Raw genomic sequence first — 19,257 nt, forward strand, 5'->3', positions numbered from 1 at the left:
AATTCTTTGGGTGGTTGCCCTCGGTCGACGCCCGTTGCTCAGACTACGACCTTCCAGAACCCTCCTCTCAGGGCGAGATCCCCGTGAGATGATGCCACACTGCAGGTGAGTTCGAACTTACTCGTCGCCACTGTAAAGTCCGCGCCTCAATAATACACGGACTTCGGGAGAACAGTTTAACAGGTACTTTACTGAACAGGAGGCAACGTCAGACTGAAATACAGAAGCCTGCTAGGGCCTTTTATACAGGGGTGGTGACTGCCGGTACTGCAGTCTAAAACCAGTTATTCCCTTAAAGGTACATACACAACACAAGGCCCACCATGGACTTGAGCATATAATCTGGACTGAGACTTCAGTGCAATACTGAGCGAGTGATGCGTCGTTTAATGAGACATTAAACTGAGACCCTAGCTGCTTGATCTATCCCAAGTTGACCAATCTCAGATGGGGTGATTGTAAGGGAACTGCAATTTTCCTTTCTGCCCCTGAATTAGAGAGGGGGAAAAGTCTTGCTCTTTGTGGTAATCCAACAATCCCTTCTGGAAAATTGATGTTGGATGAGGACAGGAGTGGGTTTCACTGTAATGCCATGCATAGTCGAATAGCCTCTTGGCACCCACTGTCCAGAGTGACACACATGAACTTGCATTTTAAATAGCAAGTGTCCTGTCCACAGGATGCAGCAAAGCACTCCACAGCCAATGATTTAGTTTTGTAGTGCAGTCATTGTTGTTCAGTAGGTGAATGTGGCAGCCAGTGTATGTACAGCAAGGTCCCAGCAATGGCAATGAGATGGATGACCAATAAATCTATTTTGGTGGCTTTGGTTGAAGGAAGAATGCTGGCCAGGGATCTGGGCATAATTGGCCCAGAAATTCGGGTCGGGGGCTTCCCACAGGTGCAAGCCCCCGACCTGCACTTACCTACCGTGCCGGCTGTTGAGCTGTGGGCCCGCGTGGGATTCCGATCCTGGGCCTCCTCCAACTGCCGGCGCGCAGTGCTTGCGTATCCCAGGGGCGCAGTTAGTTCGATGCGTCCCCTGGGATCACGTGGGCCATGGAGAGCCAATGGTAGCAGGGAATGCTTCATTCATAAGTTTGACAGGCTGTCAAACCTATAAATACTATAAGCCCCAAAACATCACTAAAACTTCAAATAATTTTTTTTTTAAATCACATTTTTAAAATAACTATAAATTACATGAAATAACTATTTTAAATAATTTAAATTTTTGAAAAAATTAATTATATTTTCTAACGGGGCTAAAAATAAACTTACCTTTCTTTAAAGTATTTAAAAATAATAAACCTGTGGAAAAAATGTTTTAATTTTAATTAATTCACCACTTACCTTGTAAAAAGCAGGCCTTGCACCTGCTTTTTAAAAGTGTAACTGCTGGAGACTTACCCTCCCGGAGAAACCTGCAAAAAAAACGTAAGTTCAATGCGCACGCGCTGCCTCTCCGGCGCACGCGTTCCACCTGTCAACCCCTTCTTTCAGGGGAACGGAAGTGCTGGTTTCCCGCGCATGCGCAGTGCATGCACGAAACCGCCCTTTCGTTGGGCCTACGGATGAGTACCCCGTGCGTACTCACGCGTTGGGACCCGAATTTCTGGGCCAATATATTCTATATTTACAGCAAAAAGAGAAGGATTCTCACAAATCCAAACTGCGCTGGGACTTTGATGGGGTCTATGTATAATGGAAATCCACCCCCCAAAGTTTCACAGTGAACAAATAACAGAATTCAATTGTGAAATTCCTCTTTTTTTTATTCGTTCATGGCATATGGGAGTCGCTGGCAAAGCCAGTATTTATTGCCCATTCCTAATTGCCCTTGAGAAGGTGGCAGTGAGCCGCCTTCTTGAACCGCTGCAGTCCGTGTGGTGAAGGTACTCCCACAGTACTGTTAGGGAGGGAGTTCCAGGATTTTGACCCAGCGACGATGAAGGAACGGTGATATACTTCCAAGTCAGGATGGTGTGTGACTTGGAGGGGAACTTGGAGGTGGTGGTGTTCCCATGCGCCTGCTGCCCTTGTCCTTCTAGGTGGTAGAGGTTGCGGATTTGAGAGGTGCTGTCGAAGAAGCCTTGGCGAGTTGCTGCAGTGCATCTTGTAGATGGTACACACTGCAGCCACGGTGTGCCGGTGGTGGAGGGAATGAATGTTTAAGGTGGTGGATGGGGTGCCAATCAAGCAGGCTGCTTTGTCCTGGATGGTGTCGAGCTTCTTGAGTTTTGTTGGAGCTGTACTCATCCAGGCAAGTGGAGAGTATTCCCTCACACTCCTGACTTGTGCCTTGTAGATGGTGATCTGCAGTACGTAGGGTTGTCAGCTCTGATTGGACATATTCTTGGAGGTTTCATCACATGCCCTCCTGCCCACCCCCAATCACCCAGCTGGGTCAAACCCCCTTTTTTCCCCATCTCCAAATTTTTATAAACTATTAAACGAAAGTGTTCAAAGAAAATGAAAAAAAAGCACACAATTTGCTTTTTAAATGCCCGAATGAGTTTTCTCTCCAGTTACTCACAGCAATGTCCAAGAGATTAATCTTTAATTCTTGAAGACTCCAGGACAATCCTGGAGGGGTGGCAACCCAATCACCCCTTGTACAAGGAGTTATAAATTTAAACAGTGAAGACATCCACATGTAAGAGTTGTGATGTCGATACCTGTGGAAAACAATATAAAGACAGTTTGCTAAAGAAATTGCAACAGTTTAAGTCAGTGCAGCTTTGCTGCAGAGAAAAATGATTCCCAGGAGAGGCGTGTTTTCCTAACGTAATACTTTGTTCAATTTTGTAGTTAAGAGGATATTTTCCTTTGTGTGTAAAATTCAAAAAAATATATTTTACTGAACTAACTTTCATTTACACTGACGGTTTAGTAAGAGAATTTTTCTTTACCTTTATACACAATACCTTTCTTGGTACTGCATGGCAAGTTTTTTTAATCATTGTGAAGAAGACAAGTAGCCTGGAAAATCTTGCATGACAACCCTGTGCAAGAATGTCAATGGCCTTTGTGTTGGTAATGATCAAACAGCAGAAAACCTTGAACAATGAATGATGGCAAAAGAGTTGGATGAAACCGCTTTGAAACAGACCACCAGAATGCAGGAAGCTTTGAATGATTCATCTTTATGTGAATGACCCAGAATTTCCAGGTACAACTCTCCTGGGAAAGCAGTGTTCAAAGTTCTGTTTCAAAGCTCTGCGGTGCTACTGAAAAGGCTCATGTTAGCAAATCTAACACACGGCCAGAGCGGTAAATACTTGCTAAAAGGATAATGTCCTGTACCCAGATGCTGCAGGCACAGTACTCTGGTGATACGTGACAAGCAATTAAACTATAAATAACTAAAAATGCAGGTTTAAAAAAGAAAGACTTGCATTTATATAGTGCCTTTCACGACCACTGGATGTCCTAAAGCGCTTTACAACAAAAAGTTGTATTTATATTACAGCCAACAAAGTATTTCTTGAAGTGTGGTCACTGTTGTAATGTACGAAACACGGCAGCCAATTTGTGCCCAATAAGCTCCCACAAACAGCAATGTGATAATCTGTTTTTTAGGTGTTAATTGAGGGATAAATATTGGTCAGGACACTGGGGGGATAACTCCCCTGCTCTTCTTCAAAATACAGTAGTGCCTTGGGATCTTTTACGTCCACCTGAGAGAGCAGACAGGGCCTCGGTTTAACATCTCATCTGAAAGACGGCACCTCCGACAGTGCAGCACTCCCTCAGGGGGCACCGAAGTGGAGAGGTTTGGGGAGGGAATTCTAGAGCGTTGGGCCTAGGCAGTTGAAGGCACAGCCACCGCCGGTGGAGCCAAAAGTGGGGTGTGGGGTGGTGGGAATGCATGAGGCCAGAGAGACAGGAACAAAGAGGGCATGGGGGGAGATAGGAGAGAAGCTAGAGAGAAATGTGGGTTCAGGGTTACGGCTGAGGGGGGTGGGGGGGCGCCTGGGGAGTTTTGGTTAGTGGACAAAAGGAAGGGGGACAGCAGAGGCAACTGAATGGAGAGTCTCAACCTCAATGACAAAGAAATCATGAGCTTTTTGCATTCGTTGCTGGAGGTGACAATGCACGAGCAGCGAAGGAGGGGTTTAACGAAACATTTGGTAGTGGAAAAAGAAGCTGGGGCTTATCTTTGCTCGCTTGGAGTTGTGGGTGTTCTGGCTAAGGAGAATGAGGCCCGATAGTATTTAATGTGGTCCAGCCAGATCTGGTGATGAAAGCTAAGCCAGTTGTGCACCAAATACAAAAACAACAACAACTTGCATTTATATACACTCAAGTCGTCACTTGAGAGAGTGAAGATTGGGCCCATACCAGGGAGAATATCCATCAGCTGGGTGGGACTGCACTCGCCTGGTTCCATTCTTATCTATCTAATCGTAGCTTGAGAATCACCTGCAACAGCTTCTCTTCCCGCTCCCGCATCGTTACCTCTGGTGTCCCCCACGGATCTATCCTTGGCCCCCTCTTATTTCTCATCTACATGTTGCCACTTGGCGACATCATTCAAAAACTCAACGTTAGTTTCCACATGTACACTGACGACACCCAGCTCTACCTCACCACCACCTCTCTCGACCCCTCCACGGTCTCTAAATTGTCAGACTGCTTGTCCGACATCCAGTTCTGGATGAGCAGAAATTTTCTCCAATTAATTATTGGAAAACCAAAGCCATTGTTTTTGATCCCCGCCACAAACTCCGTTCCCTAGCCACTGACTCCATCCCTCTCTCTAACATCTGTCTGAGGCTGAACCACACTGTTCGCAACCTTGGTGTCATATTTGATCCTGAGATGAGCTTCCGACCACATATCCGCAGCATAACTAAGACCGCCTATTTCCACCTCCGTAACATTGTCCATCTCCGCTCTTGCCTCAGCTCATCTGCTGCTGAAACCCTCATCCATGCCTTTGTTACCTCTAGACTTGACTATTCCAACGCACTCCTGGCTGGTCTCCCACATTCTACCTTACGTAAACTTGAGGTGATCCAAAACTCGGCTGCCCATGTCCTAACTTGCACCAAGTCCCGTTCACCCATCACCCCTGTGCTCGCTGACCTACATTGGCTCCCGGTTAAGCAACACCTTGATTTCAAAATTCTCATCCTTGTTTTCAAATTCCTTCATGGCTTTGCCCCTCTCTATCTCTGTAATCTCCTTCAGCCCCACAACCCTCTGAGATATTGCACTCCTTTGATTCTGCCTTCTTGAGCATCCCTGATTATAATCGCTCCACCATTGGCGGCTGTGCCTTCTGTTGCCTAGGCCCTAAGCTCTGGAATTCCCTGCCTAAACCCCTCCACCTCGTTACCTCTCTTTCTTCCTTTAAGACGCTCCTTAAAGCCTACCTCTTTGACCAAGCTTTTGGTCACCTGCCCTAATTTCTCCTTATGTGGCTCGTGTCAAATTTTTTGTCTTATAATACTCCTGTGAAGCTCCTTGAGATGTTTTACTATGTTAAAGGTGCTATATAAATGTAAGTTGTTGTTCTTGTTGTATGAGAGACAGTAAAGGTTTTGCTATGGACAAGAGAATCAAAGGTGGAGATTGAGGTTGAGCAAGTTGATGGCTGCAGAAGTGTGGTGGCAAATGGAGGGCCAAAGGCTCGGAGTTGGGAGGTTGCAATTGGAGTTGCAAGTGACTTGGGAGAAGGATTTCTATGGGTAGATGCAAAAGGAAGTGGGGTTGGAAGGAAGTAGATGAATGGGGGTGGTGTGGGATACAAGGAAGCAATCAAAGGTGGCCTTGTCAGGGACTGAGACCATGGAGTAGAGAGGCCATGGGAGATAGCAAGATTGAGGGGGTGGTCTGAATATGGGTAAGAGAGTTTATATGGAGAGAGACAGGAGGGCAGTTAAGATGGAGCAGATAGTGGAATGTCACATAAATGGGTTAATCATTCATACGCTACTATCATGTTTGAAAGTTTGGGGCACGGATAGATAACTTTATAAGAATCACTATAGATATCACAGAATTTCATAAAATACCCTATACTATTTGTTTCTTTTATCAATCATACTTTTTTTTTCCCAGTACGATAAACCTTGCATCGTGATATACGTATTTATATAGGACTGTATTTAACATAGTCATTTGGTGATGCTGATGTCCTCGTGTTAACTGTATAATTCAGTAAAACATACAGAGCGCCTAGTGTTTTCATTTTATGAACCCTAACATTAGAGTCATAAAAATAAATGTCATTTATGCAACTTATCGACAGTTTGTTGGCATCACTTTTTTCATCTTCCCAATGAAAACTGCAGGTGCAGACAATGAAACAGTGTAGCAATGCAACCTACCAGTACTTGCTTCCATTGTTATAATTAGTCAATAAAATCTGGGTGTGTTATAAATGATGAGTAAAGAATCATATTGACATTAAACAAGACCAACCACAACATGGATCAGCATAGTGATCTACGAAACACATTGTTACATTACATACTGACTAAAATGCTGCGATTAATTATATTATTTGCAGGCAGAGCAATGCGTTAAAAATGCCATAAAAAATATTATTCTCCCTCAAACTCTTTGATCTTAATACTGTAGGACTTCAGTACAGTAGTAAGATTGTGTGATGTACTTCTGTATTTAAGAGAGAACAACTAATGCTGATTGATAAAACATTCATTACATTGACCTTGGTCTCCCTCCCTGCAGATTAGAGTGGTGTTAGATACACTTCCATTGCATATAATGGTGGAAAATTCCACTCGCCAACTGTCTGGGGTAACTTACTGTCAGAGTTGGTGAACTAATAAAGTACTACAGAGGGTCATAAATTCTCCTGTGATAGGCAACAGCTTTTATTTTGCTGGTGCTAAACCAGCTATAACCCAAAATATATCCTCACCATGGAATTAGAAAGAAAGAAAGACTTGCATTTATATAGCGCCTTTCACGACCTCAGGACGTCCCAAAGCGCTTTACAGCCACTGAAGTGTAGTCAGTGTTGTAATGGAGGAAACTTTCTTTCTTTCAGTGGAATTAAAAACAAATATCTATTGTAATGTGAGCAGAACAGGCATTGCATTACATTTTCTTTGGCGCCTATAGAGCCATGTAAAAAGACAGAACTATCGAACCATGTAAACTTCAACCTAAGCAAGATTGTGTGGAGCTCATGCTCTGGGATGATGTCATCCAGGGGATGCTATTCAATGCATTCACTACTCTGTAGAGCATGCCCCATTGGCGCACCCCAAAATTGCCCTTGCACCGCGGGGCTCCCCTGCTAGTATAAAATAGACAGAGTAGAGTTTTGCTGCATTTTTTAAGTTTCTTCTGAGTATTAACTTATATCCTCTAGTTAAAAAGTCAGACAATAAACATACTGTTTAGAGTGAGTTGGTAAAAGTAATTCATGATACTTCATGGCCCAATGTGTCAGGGAAGCCACGAGTGGTAGCTTTCAGCCTGACTTAACGAGGCTAAATGTATCTGATATCAGACAGAGAGTGGCAGTAGTAGCACTCTTGTGTGATGGTACCCACAAAATGATTATGTTTAATATGATGTGGGATTGAATACTCCCAAGGACAATACGCTAAGTGCACAATGTTAGAAAGGGTATGAGTGAAGGCCTTCAGTAGATTAACCAGGGGATATTGTTTATGAATGCTTCCTATAAAGATAAATGGAATGTCTTCAAAGTCATGCTGAACAGCATGCAAGATAAATATATATGTAGGCACAAGCATGACTTCAAATGGATAAACAACGCTGTTCAAAGTGAAATGAGAATGAAAAATAAACTTTGCAAAGCTTGCTAGGAGAAAGGTGAGAGGATCCATGGGGAAGAATAAAGGTAGCTTCAGAAACATGTCAAAAGAAGGGTTGGGGTTGCAAAGAGATACCTGGAAATGAGCATACCTACAGCTGATAAGCACAAGAGCAAGTAGATTTCCTGAACTAAACAGTAAGGAGACGGTCAAGGAAGACATAAGAACCTGAGCAGATGCTAACAGGGATGAGGTCGAATTGTATTCATCCCTGCCTACTAAGAGAAATAGGAGATGTGATTTGTGAAATGAGAGAGTCATTGATTGCTAGAGAGGTCCTTCTGGATTGGAAACAGCTAACACGGTATCCATATCTCAAAATAAGTGGCAAATCTAGTCTGGGAAACAGAGCCATTAATATTGCATCAATAGCAGGTAAAATAATGAAATCAGTTATCAGGAAAAAACGTAAGGATTATCTGTACAATAATAACCGAGTAAACAGCAGCCAAAACAGCTTCAGAGGGGAGGGCCCTACCTGAGGAAAGTTAATGACCTTTTCTAAGGAGGTGACATCCCAAGTGGACCGTGGTAAACCATATAGAATGGAACATAGAAACATAGAAGATAGGAGCAGGAGTAGGCCATTCGGCCCCCCGAGCCTGCTCCGCCATTTAGTGAGATCATGGCTGATCATCCAAACTCAGTACGCTGTCCCTGCTTTCTCCCCATATCCCTTGATCCCTTTAGCCTTAAGAAATACATCTAACTCCTTCTTGAATATATTTAATGAATTGGCCTCAACTGCCTTCTGTGGTAGAGAATTCCACAGGTTCACCACTCTCTGGGTGAAGAAATTCCTCCTCATCTCTGTCCTAAATGGCCTACCCCATATCCTTAGACTGTGACCCCTGGTTCTGGACTCTCCGGCCATAGGGAACATCCTTCCTGCATCTAGTCTGTCTAGTCCTGTTAGAATTTTATAAGTTTCAATGAGATCCCCTCTCATTCTTCTAAACTCCAGCGAGTATAAGCCCAATCGACCCAATCTCTCCTCATATGTCATTCCTGCCATCCCAGGTATCAGCCTGGTGAATCTTCGCTGCACTCCCTCCATGGCAAGAACATCCATCCTCAGATAAGGCGAACAAAACTGCACACAATACTCAAGATGTGGTCTCACCAAGGCCCTGTACAACTGCAGCAAGACATCCTTGTTCCTGTACTCAAACCCTCTCGCTACGAAGGCCAACAATATGAACAAGCCACCCTGCCTGCACGGCTTACTGCTGTAGGTGAAACGGCGAAATTTATGAAAGCTGCACTATCTGGCAGTGGTGGAATTCGAACCCACGCCTCCGCAAAGACTGGAACCTGAATCCAGCGCCTTAGACCGCTCGGCCACGGAACAACTGGGCCTCTAGAAAAACCTTGACATTCTTCGTAAAAGGCTGCTACATAAGCTTAAACCAATTGAAATTTAAGCTAATTCAGGGTAAAATCTGGTAATGGATAAGGAATTGTTAAGGTATGGAGGCAATGGGCATATATTAGTGGAGTGGTGTTAGGAAGGGGATTACTGAATGGAGTGGTCCAGGGATGGGTGTTCAAATCCTCAGGGCTAAAAATTGAGTAGCGCATTCTTTGGGGTGCTAACTTTGCTGGGTTAAGTGCCCCGGAAAAATTAGCGCCCCACGACGGAAATTGAGTGGTGGCGCCCCAAGAGGGAAGTAGGGCACTACTAGAAGTGCTCTTCCTCACTCTTGGGGCGCTGCATAGGAATATCGTGGTGCTGCGGCACGTCGCGACGTGGTATTACAGGCCTTCCTCCCCTTCTTAAAGGGGAGGGGCCTTGTGCAGCGCGACCCGGGGCCCCCAGGGATCAGAAGTGCCGGCAAAAGAGTCCGGCATTCCGCGGGTACGGAGGCCGGGTACGGGAGCGGAGGCAGGTGCTGGCAGGCGGCCAACAACAAAATGGCTGCCCCACACCTCGCCTTTAAATAGCGCTGCCCCGGCCGCAGGTAGGCCCCCCTGACCCCGTCCGACATAGCGTCCGGTGATAAGTCAGGGGGCGCTCCCAAAGATCGCGGCCGGGGTGCGAGCAGGGTGCTGCGCATGGCAATGATGTCATCACCGGCGGCGCAGTGCCGCGGGGCGCTACCGGTTACCACCGGCGCTAACCTCCTGCTGAATTTCGCAGGAGGCGTTGCGGCACCACGCCCGGGCACTAGTTGCTTTGCCTCTTAGGGCGCTAACGTGGCGCAAAGCAACCGAATTTTTCCCCCTTACTGATTCTAATTTACATTAGACTTGGACTCCGACTCTCAAACTGGATGTGGTTATGGAGGGACTATGGCCTTTTGCTTTCCTCAATGGATGAGTTAAATGGGTCAAATGGCCCATTTCATCTGTAATTATCTTGGGATTTTGTGTATGATAGTGATTACTACAGAAGCAAAAAAGCAAGGGCCCTTTTAGATATTTGCTTATACAGAACAAAACAACCCTGAAAATATGTAATCATCTTTACTTCTTAATTTTCTCAACCAGATCCTAAAGTAATTCAGAAGGTTGATCAAAGGAGGCAACAGTCATGACAAGTTTTGTATTACTCAAATGTTGTGCCTATAGTCACAAACTGAGGAAAGACAAGGGCTAATTTCCTGATCTGGTGATCCTAGTGGGAAATGGTGCTCGCAGGGAATACATCATTGGAAATCACAGGTGTGCAGCTCCTGATTTTCCATCCTGGTTATGTGCGATTTTGTGAGATACACTTCCTACTGGGAGCCTTGGGAGGCAGAATTACTTCTGATAATTGGTTCCATTATTTTACCTGAATTGTAGAATTATCTCTTTGTTTCAGGGCATCTCTTATCTGTGGTGCTGTAATGAATTGCATTGTATAGTACACAGATGTCAGACATAAATATACGATGATGGCGGAACCTAATATGGGACAATCAGCAATTTCTTTAAAATATGTTGACATTAGCCATGTGAAATATGGCGGTGTTTACATCTATGGCAGCTTTAGTTTCCCCATAGAGGGAACTCATAGGGAATGCCTCAAGGAGGAAGATGTTATATTACCCATCCAACATGCTTGCACCCTCATTTCAGCCACCTACCTATCGTGAAACGCCTTTGATCAAGACATAGCTTTGTAGCTACAGTTACACTGAATGCTACACCATTCAACTTTCACATCTAGCCATGGCATGTAGGCTGGGCCAGGAGAAGTCTTGTTGCCTCCCGGCACTGGGATTGCAGCCAACTGAAGGTTCGCTGCCTACCAAGAGAACAGAGGCATTCGCTGAACTGTGCGAGGACAGTGGTGACAAGAAACACAGGCAAGCTGCCTCTATGGAAGTTCAAGGGTGACAATCCGCATAGATGTAGTAAACATTGTGCAAAGGATTGTAAAGGCTATGGTAAAGGCCTGCAATTGTCAGTGTGGCAGCATGTAAATAAAAGAAAGAAAGACTTACATTTATATAGCGCCTTTCATGACCACCGGACATCTCAAAGCGCTTTACAGCCAATGAAGTACTTTTTGAAGTGGAGTCATTGTTGTAATGTGGGAAACGCGGCAGCCAATTTGCACACAGCAAGCTCCCACAAACAGCAATGTGATAATGACCAGATAATTTGTTTTTGGTATGTTGGTTGAGGGATAAATATTGGCCAGGACACCGAGGATAACTCCCCTGCTCTTCTTCAAAATAGTGCCATGGGATCTTTTACATCCACCTGAGGGGGCAGACGGGACCTCGGATTAACGTCTCATCCGAAAGATGGCACCTCCGACAGTGCAGCACTCCCTCAGCACCGCACTGGAATGTCAGCCTAGATTTTGTGTGTTCAAGTCCTTGGAGCCACAACCTTCTGACTCCGAGGCGAGTGTGTTACCCACTGAGCCACAGCTGACACTGACACTGTACCACGTCAGTGACCTGCTCCAAATGATGCCGAGTGAAAGTGTTAATGATTATTGTAACAATGTAAGGATAGTAGTTGCCTGAAGCTGTTTTTATACTGGCACTTGTCTGATTTAGATTGCAGGAAACTAGTGTCCGTGTTCTGGGTTCCAGTGGCAGAATGGTAGATGCAATTTTGTCTTCCTCCTTCATCACCTCCAGGCTTGACTACTTTAATGGTCTGCTCCTAAATTCTACCTTACAAAAACTATAACTTGTTCAAAACTCTGCATCCTATTCTGCACTAAGTCCCACTGCTCTATCAACCCTTCCCTCGCCAACCTGCATCAGCTCCTTTCCTCCCCCCGAGTGAATCAAATTCAAAATCTCTGTCCATTTCTACATGTTGCTCGAAGGCCGCACCTCTCCTTACTTCTGGTCTCCTTTGCGTCATCCCCTCTCCGTTCCACCTCCATCTGCGGAGCCTTCAGCCGTCTTGGCTCCTCTCTCTGGGACACTCTCCCTCAACCCCTCCAGCTTGCTATCTCTCTCTTCTTCAAAAAACACCTAGAAACTTAAACATTTGAACATGCCTTTGGTCACCTTCCTCAACTGTTCTCCCATCACTACTTGGTGTCTAGTTTTGCCTCTGTGAAGTGTTTTGGAAGCTTTTTTTTAACATTAAGGGCACTATATAAATCCAAATTGTTCTAGTTTGGTGAATATCTCCAATTCTAATTACTAAAATTCATCCACAAAACATTACAATTGATTTTCATCAATGTAATGTGGATTGAAAAAGATATTGTCAACAGTCTCATAGATTAAAGAGATATCTAGAGTTACACTAGGGCTTGTCATTTTACTGTGGGCAGGTTGATTGAAGTGCCTAGCTATCTCTATTCACCAATGACAATTGTGTTTTTCTTTGGTCTTTATCTTAGATACTCACTGTCTTAAACAGCAGAGCAATGGGGATCTCCCAAGGACAATTGTGGGAACGTCACTTTCATATCCATCACCAATGTAACCTGAATGTAGTAATGAGGGAAGCACGTTCCTCCCCAAAACCAACTTCAATAACTATAACTGACAAAAGATCAAATACTATAAAAAATGGAAATAGCTGCATGTGTGGTCGACACCATTGACCTTTGCTGTTATCTGATAACTTTTTAATTGGTTTCCTGCCTTGTAGCACAATGTCATTTCCCCCCTCTCCTTTCCAGAAGGCACTGATCCTGCTAAGGTACAGATTGTGAGCAACCCTCTAGTATCTTGCCAAGTGAACTTGATAGGGAGTGTTAGCAGACAATTCAAGCGCGGGGAGCATCACAGGGGCCGTGATAACAGAAATAGCTGTGAATTCCCCTTGAAAACAATGGGACATCCTGAACCTTAACAGTGAGAACATACAATGCTCTGATACTCTGGGGTTGTTAGCCGTGGCTCAGTGGGTAGCACACTCGCCTCGGAGTCAGAAGGTTGTGGGTTCAAATCCCACTCCAGAGACTTGAGCACATAAAGCTAGGCTGACACTCCAGTGCAGTGCTGAGGGAGTGCTGCACTGTCGGAGGTGCCGTCTTTCAGATGAGATGTTAAATCAAGGCCCGTCTGCTCTTTCAGGTGGAAGTAAAAGATCCCATGGCAGTATTTCGAAGAAGAGCAGGAGAATTATCCCTGGTGCCCTGGCCAATATTTATCCCTCAATCAAAATCACAAAAACAGATTATTTGGTCATTATCATAGAATCATAGAATGGTTACAACATGGAAGAAGGCCATTCGGCCCGTCGAGCCCGTGCCGGCTCTCTGCAAGAGCACTTCAGCTCGTCCCACTCCCCCGCCCTTTCCCCGTAGCCCTGCAAATTTTTTCTTTCAGGTACTTATCCAACTCCCTTTTGAAAGCCGTGATTGGGTCTGCCTCCACCACCCTTTCAGGCAGTGTATTCCAGATCATAACCACTTGCTGCGTAAAAAGGTTTTTTCTTATGCTGCCTTTGGTTCTTTTGCCAATCACCTTAAATTTGTGTCCTCTGGTTCTCGACCCCTCTGCCAATAGGAACAGTTTCTCTCTATCTACTCTGTCCAGACCCCTCATGATTTTGAACACCTCTATCAAATCTCCTTTCAATCTTCTCTGCTCTAAAGAGAACAACCTCAGCTTCTCCAGTCTATCCACATAACTCTATACCTCTATTCATGAAGCCCAGGATCCCATAAGCTTTTTTAACTGCTTTCTCAACCTGCCCTGCCACCTTCAATGATTTGTGCACATATACCCCCAGGTCTCTCTGTTCATGCACCCCCTTTGGGATTGTACCTGATACGCTTATCAATTAATCCATAAAAAGCGATGAATTAGGATAGTAATGAAAAGGTTTTTATTAACTAAAGAACAGAGCATGCCTCTCGTGGATGACTGGTTCCAAGAAGGAAGTGGGTTGCCGAGCAGCCACCTTTATACCAGGTCATGTAGGTGGAGCCATGGGTGGAGCCAGCTGAGGCATGCATTGGTACACAGTGAGTAGCAAGAGGTAACAATGTGCAATAACGATAACAGTAGTGAACAACAGTGAACAACAATGAAAACGATAACAGTGGTTTACCACATTCACCCCTTGTTTAAAATTGAGTCCGGCGGGGTGAAGTGTACTAAAAGTTCGTGTAGGTAAATCTATTAGGAGGCCTTGTATGCTGTCCTGATTGTCGTAGCAGCGGCGGCGGTGGTGCAGTATCCAACGTCGAATCTGGTGTCTGAGTGGTCAACGAAGGGTCCTGGGGCTCCGGCATGCCGTCTACAGGGGTTGGGTTGGGAGAAGTGGTGGAGAATAACGGTGGTGATTCAGGGGCGCCCGAGGGTGCGAGGTCTCGTATGGAGACCATGTCCTCCCGCCCGTCTGGGTATGCCACGTAGGCATACTGGGGGTTGGCGTGTAGGAGGTTCACCCTCTCGACCAGGGGGTCCATTTTATGGGTCCTCACGTGCCTCCGCAGTAGGACGGGCCCAGGAGAAGTCAGCCATGTCGGTAGCGAGGTTCCCGATGTGGACTTCCTGGGGAAAATGAACATTTGCTCATGAGGGGTGGCATTAGTGGCAGTACAAAGCAGTGACCGGATGGAGTGGAGCGCCGCAGGGAGGACCTCCTGCCAGCGAGAGGTCGGAAGGCCCTTAGATTTTAAGGCTAAGAGGACGGCCTTCCAAACCGTCGCGTTCTCTCTTTCCACCTGGCCGTTCCCCCGGGGGTTGTAGCTGGTGGTCCTGCTCGTAGCGATACCTCTCGCGAGCAGGTACTGACGAAGTTCGTCGCTCATGAAAGATGAGCCCCGGTCGCTATGTATATAGCTAGGGAACCCGAACAAGGCGAAGAGGTCATTCAGACATTTGATGACCATGGTACTGGTCATGTCTGAGCAACCGATGGCAAAAGGGAAACGGGAGTACTCATCAACTATGTTGAGGAAGTACACGTTGCGGTCAGAGGAAGGGAGAGGCCCCTTAAAGTCGATGCTCAAGCGCTCGAAGGGGCGAGTGGCCTTGATCAGGCGTGCTCTGTCTGGCCCATAAAAATGCGGTTTGCATTCGGCACAGATTTGGCAGTTCCTGGTCATAGTCCTGACCTCCTCGATGGAGTAGGGCAGGTTGCGGGCCTTAATGAAGTGGCAGAATCTGGTGACCCCGGGGTGGCAGAGGTCATTGTGGAGGGTCCGCAGTCTATCAACTTGCGCGTTGGCGCATGTACCTCATGATAGAGCATCTGGGGGCTCATTGAGTTTCCCGGGCCGGTACAAGATATCGTAATTGTAGGTGGAGAGTTCAATTCTCCACCTCAAGATCTTGTCGTTCTTGATTTTGCCCCTCTGCTTATTATTGAACATAAAAGCAACTGAACGCTGGTCAGTGAGAAGGGTAAATCGTTTTCCAGCCAGGTAATGCCTCCAGTGTCGCACCGCTTCCACAATAGCCTGGGCCTCCTTTTCGACAGAGGAGTGTCGAATCTCGGGGCCCTGGAGGGTCCTTGAGAAAAAGGCCACGGGTCTCCCCGCCTGGTTAAGGGTTGCAGCTAGGGCGAAGTCGGATGCATCGCTCTCCACTTGGAAAGGGATGGACTCATCCACTGCGTGCATTGTGGCCTTCGCAATATCACTCTTAATAAGAGTGAAGGTTGCACACGCCTCTGATGTCAGGGGGAAGGAGGTGGATTTGATGAGGGGCCTGGCTTTGTCCGCATAGTTGGGCACCCACTGAGCATAGTAAGAGAAAAACCCCAGGCATCTCTTCAGTGCTTTTTGGCAGTGGGGGAGGGGGAGCTCCATAAGGGGGCGCATTCTGTCGGGGTCGGGGCTGATGACTCCGTTCTCCACTACGCAGCCGAGAATGGCAAGGCGCGTGGTGCGAAACATACATTTCTCCTTATTGTATGTTAGATTCAGCCGCTGGGCCGTACGGAGGAATTTCTCTAGATTAACGTCATGGTCCTGCTGGTCGTGGCCGCAGATGGTGATGTTATCCAGATAGGGAAAGGTGGCCTGCAGCGCGTTCTGGTCAACCATCCGGTCCATCTCCCTTTGGAAGACCGAAACCCCGTTGGTGACGCCGAAGGGAACACTAAGGAAGTGGTAGAGGCGGCCGTTTGCCTCGAAGGCAGTATACTGGCGGTCCTCAGGGCGGATAGGGAGTTGGTGGTATGCTGACCTAAGGTCAATGGTGGAGAATACCCTGTATTGCGCAATCTGATTGACCATATCAGATATGCGGGGAAGTGGGTACGCGTCCAGCTGAGTGTACCGGTTTATGGTTTGGCTGTAGTCAATGACCAGGCGGTGTTTATTGCCGGTCTTAACGACTACAACCTGGGCTCGCCAGGGGCTGGTGCTCCCTTCGATAATGCCCTCCTTCAGGAGCCGCTCCACCTCAGAGCTAATAAAAGCTCTGTCCCCGGCGCTGTACCGCCTGCTCTTGGTAGCGATGGGTTTACAGTCGCGGGTGAGGTTAGCGAACAAGGGAGGGGGGGAGACTTTGAGTGTGGAAAGACTGCAAATGGTGCGCGGCGGGCGATTTAAAAGCTGTTGGTTGCAGACTGTGAGTGGGGGGGAGGGGTCCACCGTATGCCAATGTGACACTTTTAAGGTGGCACTGAAAATCCAACCCTAGCAGAACGGCAGTGCAAAGACGGGGCAGGACAAGAAGTGTAAAATTTTTATATTCTGTGCCCCTAACCGAAAGGGTCACCACACAGTAGCCGCCGACGTCCGTTGAATGGGACTTGGACGCCATAGAAATCCGATGGCGCGTTGGCAGGACCGTGAGGGAGTGGCTACACACCGTGTCGGGGTGAATAAAACTCTCCGTGCTCCCGCTGTCAAACAGGCAAGTAGTGGCGCGGCCGTTTACCATAATGTCCATCATGGACCTGGACAGATGATGAGGGAGAGCTTGATCCAGCGTAACGGAGGCCAGTGTATGGCTGAGTGAGCCGATGTGGTCGTCAGGCGAGACGGTGGTCGAGTCCGGAGACAAAATGCCGGTTGAGTGCGGCGGACAAAATGGCGGTGGCCATGATTCCGATCCCCACGCGGCCGGAGGTGCACAAAATGGCGGATAAGATGGCTGCCCCCACGGTTCACACGCGGCGCTGCTGGCGTTCGCGGGTTTCCCTCTGCAGGCGTTGGCGTAATGGCCTTTCTTCCCACAGCCAGAGCAGGTAGCGGTCTTCGCCGGGCAGCGCGCTCTAGGGTGTTTTAACTGGCCACAGAAATAGCATTTTTGGGCCTGGTTACGGGACATTGCTGCAGTAGTTGGTACCGGGGGCGGCGGTCCCAGTTGATTTCGGGACATCGCTGCAGTAGTTGGTACCGGGGGCGGCGGTCCCATGTCCCAAGGTCGCGATGACCATGGCGCGGCACCGTTACGTGAGTATGCTTCGAGGTTTCGGTGGGCCGCATCTAATGAGAGCGCGAGGGCTACGGCCGTCTTCAGGTCGAGCTCCCTGCTTTCGAGCAGTCTCTGCCGGGAGTAGTCGGACTGGAGGCCCTTAACGAAGGCATCACAGATAAGTCCCTCCGCGTGCACCGCAGCTGATACCGCCTTACAGTCGCAGTCCCTGCAGAGTGTCTGTAACGCCCGTAAAAATGCCTCTACCGATTCCCCCGGTTGCTGCCTGCGGGATCCCAGGAGGTGTCTGGCGTAAATCGTATTCACTGGGCGCGTGTATTGCCCTTTTAGCAGGTCGAGAGCCGCCATGTACGTAGTAGCGTCCCGGATGAGTGTATATACTTGAGGGCTCACCTGGGCGGTCAGAACTTTTAATTTGTTCTCCTCCAATATCACGGCGGAGGCTTCTAGGAAGGATTCAAAGCAGCTCAGCCAGTGTTCGAAATTGGTAGATGAACCCGCCGCTTGAGGGTCGAGGTCCAGGCATGCTGGTCTGAGGGCTCGCAGCAACGCCTGCTGTTGTTGCTGCTCAGGTGCCAACATTTTAACTTTTAGTTAATAAAATTGATACGCTTATCAATTAATCCATAAAAAGTGATGAATTAGGATAGTAATGAAAAGGTTTTTATTAACTAAAGAACAGAGCATGCCTCTCGTGGACGACTGGTTCCAAGAAGGAAGTGGGTTGCCGAGCAGCCACCTTTATACCAGGTCATGTAGGCGGAGCCATGGGTGGAGCCAGCTGAGGCATGCATTGGTACACAGTGAGTAGCAAGAGGTAACAATGTGCAATAACGATAACAGTAGTGAACAGCAGTGAACAACAATGAAAACGATAACAGTGGTTTACCACAGTACCCTTTAGTTTTTATTTCCTCTCCTCATTCTTTCCACCAAAATGTATCACTTTGCACTTTTCTGCATTAAATTTCATCTGCCACATGTCCGCCCATTCCGCCAGCCTGTCTATGTCCTCTTGAAGTCTATCACTATCCTCCTCACTGTTTACTATACTTCCAAGTTTTGTGTCATCTGCAAATTTTGAAATTGTGCCCTGTACACCCACATCCAAGTCATTAATATATATCAAGAAAAGCAGTGGTCCTAGAACCGACCCCGGGGAACACTAATGTATCCCTTCCTCCAGTCTGAAAAACAACCGTTCACCACTACTCTCTGTTTCCTGTCACTTAGCTAATTCATGCAGTATCCATGCAGCCACTGTCCCTTTTATTCCATGGGCTTCAACTTTGCTGGCAAGCCTATTAGGTGGCACTTTGTTGAACGTCTTTTGGAAATCCGTGTACACCTCGTCAACTGCATTGCCCTCATCAACCCTCTTGTTACCTCATCATCAATAAACTTGATCAAGTTGTTTAAACACAATTTGCCTTTAACAAATACGTGCTGGCTTTCCTTAATTAATCCATGCTTGTCCAAGTGACTGTTAATTTTGTCCCTGGTTATTGTTTCTAAAAGCTTCCCCACTACCGAGGTTAAACTGACTGGCCTGTAGTTGCTGGGTTTATCGTTACACCCTTTTTTGAACAAGGTGTAACATTTGCAATTCTCCAGTCCTCTGGCACCACCCCCATTTCGAAGGAAGATTGGAAGATTATGGCCAATACCTCCGTGATTTC

The sequence above is a fragment of the Somniosus microcephalus genome, chromosome 10, assembly GCF_052327205.1.
Source record: "Somniosus microcephalus isolate GS21.2 chromosome 10, FLI_Smic_1.0, whole genome shotgun sequence".
Classification (NCBI taxonomy): domain Eukaryota; kingdom Metazoa; phylum Chordata; class Chondrichthyes; order Squaliformes; family Somniosidae; genus Somniosus; species Somniosus microcephalus.